This window comes from Hyla sarda, chromosome 2, assembly GCF_029499605.1.
Source record: "Hyla sarda isolate aHylSar1 chromosome 2, aHylSar1.hap1, whole genome shotgun sequence".
In the NCBI taxonomy this organism is placed as follows: Eukaryota; Metazoa; Chordata; class Amphibia; order Anura; family Hylidae; genus Hyla; species Hyla sarda.
Genome location: NC_079190.1, coordinates 12,583,826 through 12,598,504, shown reverse-complemented (window position 1 = coordinate 12,598,504; position 14,679 = coordinate 12,583,826).

Sequence of the window (14,679 nt, the reverse complement as noted above, 5' to 3'; positions counted from 1 at the left end):
CTTAATCCTTCCAGTACTTATTAGCTGCTGAATACTACAGAGGAAATTCTTTTCTTTTTGGAACACAGAGCTCTCTGCTGACATCTCTGTCCATTTTAGGAACTGTCCGGAGCAGCATATGTTTGCTATGGGGATTTTCTCCTACTCTGGACAGTTCTTAAAATGGACAGAGATGTCAGCAGAGAGCACTGTGGTCATGATGTCAGCAGAGAGCTCTGTGTTCCAAAAAGAAAAGAATTTCCTCTGTAGTATTCAGCAGCTAATAAGTACTGGAAGGATTAAGATTTTTTAATAGAAGTCATTTACAAATCTGTTTAACTTTCTGGCACCAGTTGATTAAAAAAAATAAATAAGAAATAAGTTTACCGGAGTACCCCTTTTAGGAGTTTAGTAGGAACATGTTTATATTCTGGCTTCTGTGTTGTGCAGATACAAATTCCAGCAAAACTACAATTCCCAGCATGCCCTGACAGCCGCAGGCTGTCAGGGCATGCTGGGAGTTGTAGTTTTGCAATTACATTTTACATACAGTATATGGTCATTTTTGCTTTCTCGCATGTAAAATGGCAACATTGTTAAACTACAACTCCTAGCGTGTCCTGACAGCCAATACTATATGTTAAATAATACACTTTTAACTATATATATATTTTTTAAACTACAACTCCCAGCATGCCCTGACATCGTGCTGGGTGTTGTAGTTGTACAACATAGAAACTAGTTTAAATGTGTTCTTTCTACACTCTTGGGTGTAAAAAGAACAAAATGGCTGTAGGGTATGTAAAACAAAAAAAGTGCAGTTTCACATCCTAGCATGCTGGGAGTTGTAGTTGCACAACTATAAAACCAGCGTTAACATGTTCCTTGAGGGAGGAGGCAAATGGCCGCACTATATGTTAAAACAAAAAAAGGTAACATCTAGGCCTCATATATAAAGATTAAGACATAGATAGGCCTGGTCACCCATAGCAACCAATAAGAAATCAGCTTTCTGTTCTAGTGAGCCAATCAGACTTCAGCTTAGAAAGTGAAAGCTGTGCTCTGACTGGTTGCTATTGGTAACGAGGCCTAGGTTGCCTGTCTGAGGCCTGACTAGCAGTTTTGAGGTTAAGAATGCGATCTAAACTTGATTATTTATTAACCTGTCGTGCGATCATGGCTTCCTGACGGAAATTGTAGGTAGTAACACAAACTGTAGGTGCTGGTCACGTTACCATCATGGCGCCAGATCCCTTTATAAAACATGGCATATTTTCCGGTTTAGGCCCACCAAGGCTTGTACTTATCCACGCCAAAACAAAAAAGTGCTGGGTGAATTACACCACATGTTGCGCAAAATATGTGTGAAAAAGTGCTGTGGGGGTGTGGTCTTCTACACCAAGTGTGAACAGGCCCTTTATTGCATGAATTGGCGAAAAAAAAAGCGAATAATCACAACTTTATAACAAAGTTTTGATACAGACAAAGGACGCGCTCATTCTTTGTTACGGGTCTCAATATGGCTGCCTTGATCTTTAGAGGCGGAGCTATGAGTTGCCACGTCTACATAGTAGTCGTGGATGCATGGCGATCTCCGCGATTGTTCCATTGTATGGAAAATTAACCTACAAAGCGTGAGCGCATCCTGTTAACGTTTCAATGAACTTTATTGGCATCCTGAAGAAAAAAAAAAGACACCACAGGATAAGAAAAACATGTTTTCCTTCTTGCGCAAATAGCGCCACACGTGCGCTCTGGTCGTTTGTGATATTGCAGCTAAGGCCCCTTTCACACTATCGAATTTCCTCAAAGAAATTCTGTGCGGAGTCCTGTGGAGTTTGTCTATGTGGCAGTATTTTCCAACGAAGTGACTCCAGCTGTTGCAAAACTACAATTCCCTGCATGCCCGGACAGTCAAAGGCTGTCCGGGCATGCTGGGAGTTGTAGTTTGGTAACAGCTGGAGGCACTCTTGTTGGGAAACACTGGCCTATAGGAAGGCGCTTATCTACGTGGCAAATTGCCGTGGACCTAAGCGCAAGTTCTGTTTCACTGAGAAGTTTCCTCAGTGTGAACAGACCCTAAGGCCTTGTTCACACTGAGGTAATTCCGCAAATAGCGGGCACCACTTTAAGCATGCTCGGAAATGCGGAGGCCGGAATCGTCATTTCCACAGCAGATGATTCTGCCGCGGAAATTTCGCCAGGTGCAGCAGAATCCCATTGAAAAAAAATGGGACGTTGCTGCTATGGAGTTTCAGTGCAGAATTTTTTTAGGCGGGAAATTGTTGTGCGAACATGGCCCAAGGGTGCGTTCACTCTATGGCATATCCGGTGCAGCAGCCTCCCGTTGTTTTTAATGGGATTCTGCTCCAACACGCACACTGCAAAATTCGTGGAAATTCTGGCTTCTGCCAAAAAATTAAACCAGTTTCTGTGTGGATTTCATCACAAGTCAATTTTAGGCCGCACTTTATTTCAGGCCGAAATTCCAGTGTAAATGTGCCTTAATGTGCTGAGCTGCAATACCAGAAGCAACCCCTGGTTGGGTGGGGGTGCTGTTCAAGTTGAATGGGCATAGACCAAACCTGTGGACTGGTGTGACGGCAGAAGAAAGATGCCATGTTTTGTTTTTATTTTATTTTTTGCCATATTTTCAGTAACGTCTTCTTCTCTCCCAGACTTCACATGAATTTTGCCAATCCTGTTTTTATTGCTTAAAAAATCGTGTTTCAAATGACTATTGCGCCCGGAAGCCGGCTGCAGATGCGCACCCACCCTACCTGACCCCGGCATGGTGTCTGACTTATTGGTTATTACTACTGTAGTCTTAAACTATGACCGGGTGCAGATTGTGGAAGATCACAGCATCTGCTCCTTGATTTAATTGGGAATAAGTGTAATACCTAATTTGTCCTTAGGTGGCGCTGAAGGGAAATTGTCTTTGCACTATGTGATTTATATGATCAGTTTTAGTGTTTATGGGAAATACTTTAACATAGAAGACATGATAATGCTATCAGGAGCTTAGGAAAGCTGACAGCCCGAAAGAAAAAAAAAGTAATTCAGCTTTCCTGAGCTCCTGAAAGTAATGCTGCCAACTATGGCATTACTTTGGAAAGAAAAAAACATTGTGTATGGTAGAGGAAAAGTCTCCCAGATGGCCAATTTGCCCCCCTCCATTATTGTTCATAAATTAGGGAGCACTTCAATTACTTAGCTTTGCTTGGCTCATAAAAGATCACCCAGCTTTCCTTGTGTGTGGAATGACAAAGACCTACTCCTCTTTCCCTAGGCTCCTGATTGTCATGCTGCCTTGTTATGCCTTTCTCTATGACAGGATTCCATATTTGCTATTTAGCCACCCAGCTTTTCTTACCAACTCCGTTCTCCCTGCTGATTGCAATGCTACTTTGTTATGGAATCATATTGATGAGAAAAGCACATTTGCCATTCAGGACACTGGGAAAACTGGGTGACTGATAATTCAAATTCGCTTTTCTTCCCACTAGCAATGCTACCTAGTTATGGAATGATATTGGGAAGAAAGGCTCATTTGAATTGTCAGTCAGAAAAGTGATAAAACACAATAAAAAGGCTAACACTGTGCCACCTATCAACCAGCTTTTCTAGTGTCCTGAACGGCAAATGTGCTTTTCTCATCAATATGATGCTATAAAAAAATAAAATTAAAATAAAAAAAAAAGCAGTATTGCAATCCACAGACTATGGAAATCTGAGCGAGGGTTTGCAATGTCAATCACCCAGCTTTTTTTAGTGTCCTCAATGCTGCCTTCTTATGACATCATATATCAATCATCAGACTAGGAAAAGCTGGGTGACTATAATTTCAGTCCCCCAGCTTTTCTAGTTGCCTGAATGGGCAAGACTCATTCAGCTTTCCTATGCTCCTGAATTGTTTATGAATAAAATTGGGAAGGGAGGCCTAGTTGCCATTCGGGATACTAGTAAAGCTGAGTGACCTAGAAGAACATAGATGGACATAAGTCACCCTGGTAATTTCATAGATGACAGATTGGAATACTGTGAAGTAAAGTAAAATACAGTGCATTGCAATACGGATTGGCCGGTTCATTTTTTAGCGGTCAGCGATTGGAGTTTACGGTCGGTTTCAGTCGTGGACTTATGGCGGACGACGAGGGCGCAGCGAGGAAGCACACGGACGTCACTAAATATACGGACAGTCGGACATTTCAAGGATTTGTGTGAGGATTTGTTTGCTGGCTGCTGAGATTTCTCTGAACTTTTGAAACTTTTTAAGAAAAAACAAAAAAAAGGGCAAAAAAAAACAAAAAACACCCTAACAAAACGGAAGCGCGACTCTGGTGTTTTAGCGTGCGTGTACATAGTACCGTGTATGTATAGGACTGATGATTCTTTTTGTACAGATATTATTATAAATAACGGTTTCCTGATCACCCGCTTTGTATTGTATATGATGTGTATAGAGGTCGATTGTCTCCCTTCGCTATGGTTCTTGTCCATGCCCCCTCCCCTGGTACCTGTGCCCGATGGCTGCTGATCACAATGTCTTGGTGAGACAGAATCTGCCATCATAACCTGACTCCGGAGAACCATTGTGGGTGCTTATAATGGGGGGGGGGACGGGGTGGGGGGAACGACAGGTTATTAAACATCCGTAACCAAAAATACTGCTTTTATTTTTTTTTTTTTATGCCTAAATAATCTGGGGTGAGTGCTGCCCCCTTCCCCAGCTACATGCGTAACAGGGTGCCCCCAGGTTTTGGAAAACTACAACTCCCAGCATGCCCGGACAGCCTTTGGCTGTCCGGGCATGCTGGGAGTTGTAGTTTTCCAACAGTGGTAGGCACCCATGTTACTCACTAGGTCGTGCAGCGTCTTCACATGTCTCTTTTATGTGTCCAGCTTCTGTATTTGGCTCACAAATCCATCTGTTCAGCTCACTCATTCTGATATCCACTGCTCAGGAAGGGGCGTGTCTGAGTCCGCCCTCACTCACCATGCATTCACTTCCTTCCTAAGTCTGTCGTGCTGTGCTGGGTCTCTTCATCCAGTCACTGCAGGCTGCTCTGTAACCCCTCTCCTCTGTTTTCATGCTGCAGTCTGATAGGACAGGAGTGAGCACAGAGGAGTACTAGTCCCGCCCCCTCACTTCCTGGACTTTGTCCCAGCCTTCGCTTCAGCCAGGACATAGATGATGCTGCAGTAATAGCAGTTAACTTATACCGGAATATTGGTATAAGTTATCGGCCCTAACCTCCAGAGTATTGGTATTGGCCCTAAAACAACGATATCTGTCGATCCCTAACTGCTACAACTCCCAGCATGCAACGCTGTACAGCTCCAACTCCCAGCATGCATACAAATCAGTGTTCACATGTTGCTGCCACGTTCTTTAGGGAGAAAGCAAAATGACCGGACTGAACGTAAAAAAAGGCAACACTGTGCAACTACATGTACCAGCATGCTGTATTCAGGGCAATGTTGGGGGTTGTAGTTTCACAACATTGACGTTTTTATACACAGTACGGTCATTTTGCTTTCTCGCGTGTAAAATGCCAATGTTGTACGACTACAACTCCCAGTTTACCCCGACAGTCTGTAACTGTCAGGGCATGCTGGGGGTAGTAGTTGCGCAACATATTAGCCAGTGTGTAAATATATTCCTACTACACTCTCATGTGAGAAAGCAAAATGGCCGTAACATACGTAAAAAATTCAGTTATATAACTGCAACTCCCAGTATGCCCTGGCAAAGTAGAAACAAGTGTAAACATGTTCCTTCCACACTACGAAAAAGCTAAATGGCCGTAGTACATTGTGCAACTACAACTCCCAGCATGTGGAGGGTTGTTGTAGTTCCACAACATAGAAACCAGTGTAAACATGTTGCTGCTGTGCTCTTGAGTGGATAGACAAAATGGCCGTACTGTATGTAAGAAAAAAGGTAACGTCTAGGCCTCTTGTATTTAGACATATAGAGGCCTGGTCACCCATAGCAACCGATGAGAAATCAGCTTTCTGTTTATAGTGAGCCAATCAGAGTTCAGCTTAGAAACTGAAAGCTGAGCACTGGTTGGTTGCTATTGGCAACGAGGCCTAGGTTGCTAATATGAGGCCTGGTTAGCAGTGTTGAGGTTAAGGATGCGATCTATTCATGATTATTTAAAAACCTGTCATGCAATCATGGCTCCCAACTGATTGAAATTGTGCCCTGTCAGTAGTAGGTGCTGGTCACACCGCCATCATGGCGCATCCTGCGCCATGATGGCGTTGCGACCAGCACCTACTACTGACGGGGCACAATTTCAATCAATACCAACCCCCCCTTTTTTTTTTTTTTTTTTTTTTTAAAGACCCTGGCACATTTTTGGGTTCAGGTCCGCCAAGGCTTTTACGTATCCACGCCAAAAAATAATAATAGTGCTGTATGAAAATGTGCTGAGGGGGCGTGGCCTTTAACACCAAGTGTGAACAGACTGTAATGTACCCTAAAGGCCACTGTTAGAGATGAGCGAACTTACAGTAAATTCGATTCGTCACGAACTTCTCGGTTCGGCAGTTGATGACTTTTCCTGCATAAATTAGTTCAGCTTTCCGGTGCTCCGGTGGGCTGTAAAAGGTGGATACAGTCCTAAGAGACTCTTTCCTAGGAATGTATCCACCTTTTCCAGCCCACCGGAGCACCTGAAGGTTGAACTAATTTACGCAGGGAAAGTTATCAACTGCCGAGCCGAGAAGTTCGTGACAAATCGAATTTACTGTAAGTTCGCTCATCTCTAGCCACTGTATGTACTAAATGTCCCAACAGAAATAAGCCAATATAATAACAACTTTTGTATAAAGTTATAAAGCCAACACAGGACAACGTGTGGCTCTAAAGGGGTTACACTCCTTAAAGGGGTACTCTGGCGCTTAGACATCTTATCCCCTATCCAAAGGATAGGGGATAAGATGCCTGATCGCGGGGGTCCCCCGTGATCTTCCACGCCGCACCCCGTTAGAATCCGTCCCTGGAGCGTTTTCGCTCCGGGTCTGATTACTGGCGACCACTTTTAGCGGCTTCCGGAACCGCTGGAGGTCCTCAGGCTGAGTCCATCTCCACCACGAGGACGGAGCATAGTGACGTCACGGCTCCGCCCCCTCAATGCAAGCACATGGGAGGGGGTGTGACAGCTGTCACGCCCCCCCCAATAGACTTGCATTGAGGGGGCGGAGCCTGGACGTCACTATGCTCCGTCCTCGTGGTCGAGATGGACTCAGCCTGAGGACCTCCAGCGGTTCCGGAAGCCACTAAAAGTGGGTGCTGCATGGTGGATCCCAGAGGTCTCCAGCGGCAGGACCCCAGAGATCTGACATCTTATCCTATATCCTTTGGATTGAGGGGATTAGGTGTCTAGGGGCGGAGTACCCCTTTAATATTGATTCCTTCATGTCTAAGGGAGAGTCTCTGTGCCTACATCCACACAGCGATCTCCACGATTGTTCCATTCCATGGAATCTTACATATTAAAAAACTTGAGCACGTTCTGTGAACGTTTCAATAAACTTTATTAACATAATCAAGAAGGTCACAACATATGAAAAACATGGTTTTCTTCTTGCGCAAATAGCACCACCCATCTGCACTGGTCGTCTGTGATATTGCAGCCAAGGAGGTTCCGCAAGGAAATTCTGTCCGGATTCTGCCTTCAGCGGTTCCACTGCTCAGCTGCCACGTTAGAAGTTCTGCAATGGAATTTCCAGCGAAGAATTGGATTTCGGTGAAAGATTGAACACTTTTTTTGTGTTTAAGCATAGAGTGAAAATGTAAAGTTTCTTTAATTGATCCAATAATCGGGAATATGAACCTACACAGAAATAACGCAGCGGTAACCATTGGAAACTGTCCGTATTTGTATACTGCTCGTGGAGTAGTCCATCCTGTATGGGGTAGTAGTCTTTTATACATAGAGTAAAATAGAATTCTATTTTGGTCACGTCCAGTGGTCAGGTCATATTGGGGGTAGTTGTATCCAATGTATAGAGTAAGATTAATTGTATTCTGGTCACGTCCAGTGGTCAGGTCATATCAGGGGTTGTAGTGTTGAAAATGTATAAGAAAATAAGTATAATAGAACTGTATTATGGTCCTGTACAGTGGTCCATTATGTTGGGGGTTGTACTGATCTATATATGGAGAATAGTAGAATTGTTTTCTGATCATGTTTAGTAGTCGGGTCATGTTGGAGGTTGTAGTGTTCGATGTATAGAGTAAACTAGAATTGTGTAATGCTCATGTACAGCGTTGCATCCTGTTAGGGGTAGTTGTCTTTAAAGGGGTACTCCGGCACTAAGACATCTTATCCCCTATCCAATGGATAGGGGATAAGATGCCTGATCGCGGGGGACCCCCGTGATCTTTCACACAGCGCCCCGTTACCATCAGCCCCCGGAGCATGTTCGCTCCGGGTCTGATGACTGCCGATCACGGGGCCGGAGTATTGTGACGTCACGCTCCGCCCCCTCAATGCAAGCCTATAGGAGGGGGCGTGACAGCTGTAATGCCCCCCTCCCATAGGCTTGCATTGAGGGGGCAGAGCGTGACATCACAATACTCCGGCCCCGTGATCGGCAGTCATCAGACCTGGAGCGAACATGCTTCGGGGGATGATGGTAACGGGGTGCTGCGTGAAAATCACGGGGGTCCCCCGCGATCAGGCATCTTATCCCCTATCCATTGGATAGGGGATAAGATGTCTTCGCGCCGGAGTACCCCATTAATGCATAGAGTAAAAAAAGAATAGCATAATGGCAAGATCATATATATATATATATATATATATATATATAATAATAGAAAGCATTGTGTTCTGTATCTAGTGTTTAATAGAAATGTTTGTGGTCATGTCAACTATTTCGGTCATATTGGGGGTTGTAGTGTCCCATGTCTATGCAACAAGTAATCCAATTGTATTTTCCAATTTTCCATATATATATATATATATATATATATATATATATATATGCATATACAGTGACCCCCCGACCTACGATGGCCTCGACATACGATCATTTCAACATGCGATGGCCTCTCAGAGGCAGCATCAACATACGATGCTTTTGTATGTCGGGGCCATCGCATAAATGGCTATCGGGCAGCGCAGACTGCTTCAGCTGCCACCGGATAGCCCTTTACGGTGCCCCGTGTGGTCTGCTGTCGATCACTTACCTGTCCTCGGGGCTCCGGCGCGTCCTCTTCGGGATCCCCTGCATCGTCGGCGCTCTCCATCATCGTCATCACGTCGCTGCGCACGCCGTCCCGTCATCCAATAGGAGCGGCGTGCGTAGCGACGTGATGACGGCGACGGAGAGCGAGGATGGCTGGGAAGCAGAGGCCTTGCCGGAGCGTCGGCAACACCCCGGGGAAGGGGCGACAGCGATGGAAGGCGACATCCAGGGCAGCGGTGACGAGCGGTGACAGTCCGGAGCGGCGGGGACAGGCGAGTATAACCTCCAATACCAGTGGTCTTCAACCTGCGGACCTCCAGATGTTGCAAAACTACAACTCCCAGCATGCCCGGACAGCCGTTGGCTGTCCGGGCATGCTGGGTGTTGTAGTTTTGCAACATCTGGAGGTCCGCAGGTTGTAGACCACTGTCCTATACTTTACATTGCACGGATCCCTCAACGTACGATGGTTTCAACAAACGATGGTCCATTTGGAACGGATTACCATCGTATGTTGAGGGACCACTGTATAACATGGGTCAGGATAGATTATCCGGGATTGTTCCCATTGTCTGATCCTATATTACAGTTGCAGTTATGATAGGTGAAAGGGTTAATTTCCTTAGATATGTGTCTGAGGCGTTCTGTGGGAAATTGTGGCTTGTCCTGGGAGATGACCATGTTTATGTTGTGATGGGGGTCCTGGGGCCGCAGGTCATGGATATTCTCAGAAATTCTGCTGGCAATAAGCCATGAACCTGATATTCATAAAACATTCTATATATTCCCATAAACTTACAAGATACCAATCATAAGGAGCTGTTCATACATTGACCAGTAAGGGGCGCTGTAGTCAATATCCTGGAAGTAAACAGTGGTAACAGCATAACTATAGAGCAGTGTTTTCCAACCTACGTGCATCTATCGAGCTGTTGCAGAAGTACAGGGTGCGCCATTTATATGGATTGGTTGGTGATATTAACTTCCTGTTTGTGGCACATTAGTATATGTGAGGGGGGAAACTATTCAAGATGGGCGGTGACCATGGCGGCCATTTTGAATCCAACTTTTGTTTTTTCAATAGGAAGAGGGTCATGTGACACATCAAACTTATTGGGAATTTCACAAGAAAAACAATGATGTGATCGGTTTTAACGTAACTTTATTCTTTCATGAGTTATTTACAAGTTTCTGATCACTTATAAAATGTGTTCAATGTGCTGCCCATTGTGTTGGATTGTCAATGCAACCCTCTTCTCTATATACTGCTATATACTACTATATACACCGCAGGAGAAATGCTAGCACAGGCTTCCAGTATCCGTATACACTGCTATATACTACTATATACACCGCAGGAGAAATGCTAGCACAGGCTTCCAGTATACACTGCTATATACTACTATATACACCGCAGGAGAAATGCTAGCACAGGCTTCCAGTATCCGTATACACTGCTATATACTACTATATACACCGCAGGAGAAATGCTAGCACAGGCTTTCAGTATCCGTATACACTGTTATATACTACTATATACACCGCAGGAGAAATGCTAGCACAGGCATTCCAGTATTCGTATACACTGCTATATACTACTATATACACCGCAGGAGAAATGTTAGCACTGGCTTCCAGTATCCGTATACACTGCTATATACTACTATATACACTGCAGGAGAAATGCTAGCACAGGCTTCCAGTATCCGTATACACTGCTATATACTACTATATACACTGCAGGAGAAATGCTAGCACAGGCTTCCAGTATCCATATACACTGCTATATACTACTATATACACCGCAGGAGAAATGCCAGCACAGGCTTCCAGTATCCGTATACACTGCTATATACTACTATATACACCGCAGGAGAAATGCTAGCACAGGCTTCCAGTATCCGTATACACTGCTATATACTACTATATACACCGCAGGAGAAATGCTAGCACAGGCTTCCAGTATCTGTATACACTGCTATATACTACTATATACACCGCAGGAGAAATGCTAGCACAGGCTTCCAGTATCTGTATACACTGCTATATACTACTATATACACCGCAGGAGAAATGCTAGCACAGGCTTCCAGTATCTGTATACACTGCTATATACTACTATATACACCGCAGGAGAAATGCTAGCACAGGCTTCCAGTATCCGTATACACTGCTATATACTACTATATACACCGCAGGAGAAATGCTAGTACAGGCTTCCAGTATCCGTATACACTGCTATATATTACTATATACACCGCAGGAGAAATGCTAGTACAGGCTTCCAGTATCCGTATACACTGCTATATATTACTATATACACTGCAGGAGAAATGCTAGCACAGGCTTCCAGTATTCGTATACACTGCTATATACTACTATATACACGGCAGGAGAAATGCTAGCACAGGCTTCCAGTATTCGTAGTTTCAGGTGCTGCACATCTCGTATCTTCACAGCATAGACAATTGCCTTCAGATGACCCCAAATATAAAAGTCTAAGGGGGTCAGATCGGGAGACCTTGGGGGCCATTCAACTGGCCCACGACGACCAATAGAGGGAAACACTTCATGATGTAGCAATTTCACATATCCAGTGGCCTTGAGGTTTCCATTGATGAAGAATGGCCCCACTATCTTTGTACCCCATATACCACACCAGACCATCAATGTTTGTGTTCCAACAGTCTTGGAGGGATCTATCCAATGTGGGTTAGTGTCAGACCAATAGCGCTGGTTTTGTTTGTTATCTTCACCATTCACATAAAAGTTTCCTCATCACTGAACAAAATCTTCTGCGTAAACTGAGGGTCCTGTTCACATTTTTGTTTTGCCCATTCTGCAGCACCTAAAACTACGTATACTGGAAGCCTGTGCTAGCATTTCTACTGCGGTGTATATAGTAGTATATAGCAGTGTATACGGATACTGGAAGCCTGTGCTAGCATTTCTCCCGCGGTGTATATAGTAGTATATAGCAGTGTATACGGATACTGGAAGCCTGTGCTAGCATTTCTCCTGCAGTGTATATAGTAGTATATAGCAGTGTATACGGATACCGGAAGCCTGTGTTAGCATTTCTCCTGCTGTGTATATAGTAGTATATAGCAGTGTATACGGATACTGGAAGCCTGTGCTAGCATTTCTCCTGCGGTGTATATAGTAGTATATAGCAGTGTATATGAATACTGGAAGCCTGTGCTAGCATTTCTCCTGCGGTGTATATAGTAGTATATAGCAGTGTATATACGGATACTGGAAGCCTGTGCTAGCATTTCTCCTGCGGTGTATATAGCAGTGTATACGGATACTGGAAGCCTGTGCTAGCATTTCTCCTGCGGTGTATATAGTAGTATATAGCAGTGTATACGAATACTGGAAGCCTGTGCTAGCATTTCTCCTGGTGTGTATATATTAGTATATAGTAGTATATAGAGAAGAGGGTTACATTGACAATCCAACACAATGGGCAGCACATTGGACACATTTTATAAGTGGTCAGAAACTTGTGAATAACCCATGAAAGAATAAAGTTACATTAAAACCAAGCACATCATTGTTTTTCTTGTGAAATTCCCAATAAGTTTGATGTGTCACATGACCCTCTTCCTATTGAAAAAACAAAAGTTGGATTCAAAATGGCCGACTTCAAAATGGCCACCATGGTCACCACCCATCTTGAAAAGTTTTCCCCCCTCACATATACTAATGTGCCACAAACAGGAAGTTAACATCACCAACCATTCCCCTTTTATTAAGGTGCATCCATATAAATGTCCCATCCTGTACAATATTCAGTATTTATTCTCTATGTTCAAGAATATAACTAGTATAATACTGCTCCTATATACAAGAATATAACTACTATAATACTGCTCCTATATACAAGAATATAACTACTATAATACTGCTCCTATATACAAGAATATAACTACTATAATACTGCCCCTATATACAAGAATATAACTACTATAATACTGCTCCTATATACAAGAATATAACTACTATAATACTGTCTCTTATATACAAGAATATAACTACTATAATACTGCTCCTATATACAAGAATATAACTACTATAATACTGCTCCTATATACAAGAATATAACTACTATAATACTGCTCCTATATACAAGCATATAACTACTATAATACTGCCTCCTATATACAACAATATAACTACTATAATACTGCTCCTATATACAAGAACATAACTACTACAATACTGCCCCCTATATATACAAGAATATAACTACTATAATACTGCTCCTGTATACAAGAATATAACTACTATAATGCTGTCCCTATATACAAGAATATAACTACTATAATACTGCTCCTATATACAAGAATATAACTACTATAATACTGCTCCTATATACAATAATATATCTACTATAATACTGCTCCTATATAAAAGAATATAAGTACTATAATACTGCTCCTATATACAAGAATATAACTACTATAATACTGCTCCTATATACAAGAACATAACTACTATAATACTGCTCCTATATACAAGAATATAACTAACATACTACTGCTCCTATGTACAAGAATATAACTACTATAATACTGCCCCTATATACAAGAATATAACTACTATAATACTGCTCCTATATACAAGAATATAACTACTTTAATACTGCTCCTATATACAAGAATATAACTAACATACTACTGCTCCTATATACAAGAATATAACTAACATACTACTGCTCCTATGTACAAGAATATAACTACTATAATACTGCTCCTATATACAAGAATATATCTACTATAATACTGCCTCCTATATTCAGGAATATAACTACTATAATACTGCCTCCTATATACAAGAATATAACTACTATAATGCTGCTCCTATATACAAGAATATAACTATTATAATACTTCTATATACAACAATATAACTACTATAATACTGCTCCTATATACAAGAACATAACTACTACAATACTGCCCCCTATATATACAAGAATATAACTACTATAATACTGCTCCTATATACAAGAATATAACTACTATAATGCTGTCCCTATATACAAGAATATAACTACTATAATACTGCTCCTATATACAAGAATATAACTACTATAATACTGCTCCTATATACAATAATATATCTACTATAATACTGCTCCTACATAAAAGAATATAAGTACTATAATACTGCTCCTATATACAAGAATATAACTACTATAATACTGCTCCTATATACAAGAACATAACTACTATAATACTGCTCCTATATACAAGAATATATCTACTATAATACTGCTCCTATATACAAGAATATAACTAACATACTACTGCTCCTATGTACAAGAATATAACTACTATAATACTGCCCCTATATACAAGAATATAACTACTATAATACTGCTCCTATATACAAGAATATAACTACTTTAATACTGCTCCTATATACAAGAATATAACTAACATACTACTGCTCCTATATACAAGAATATAACTAACATACTAC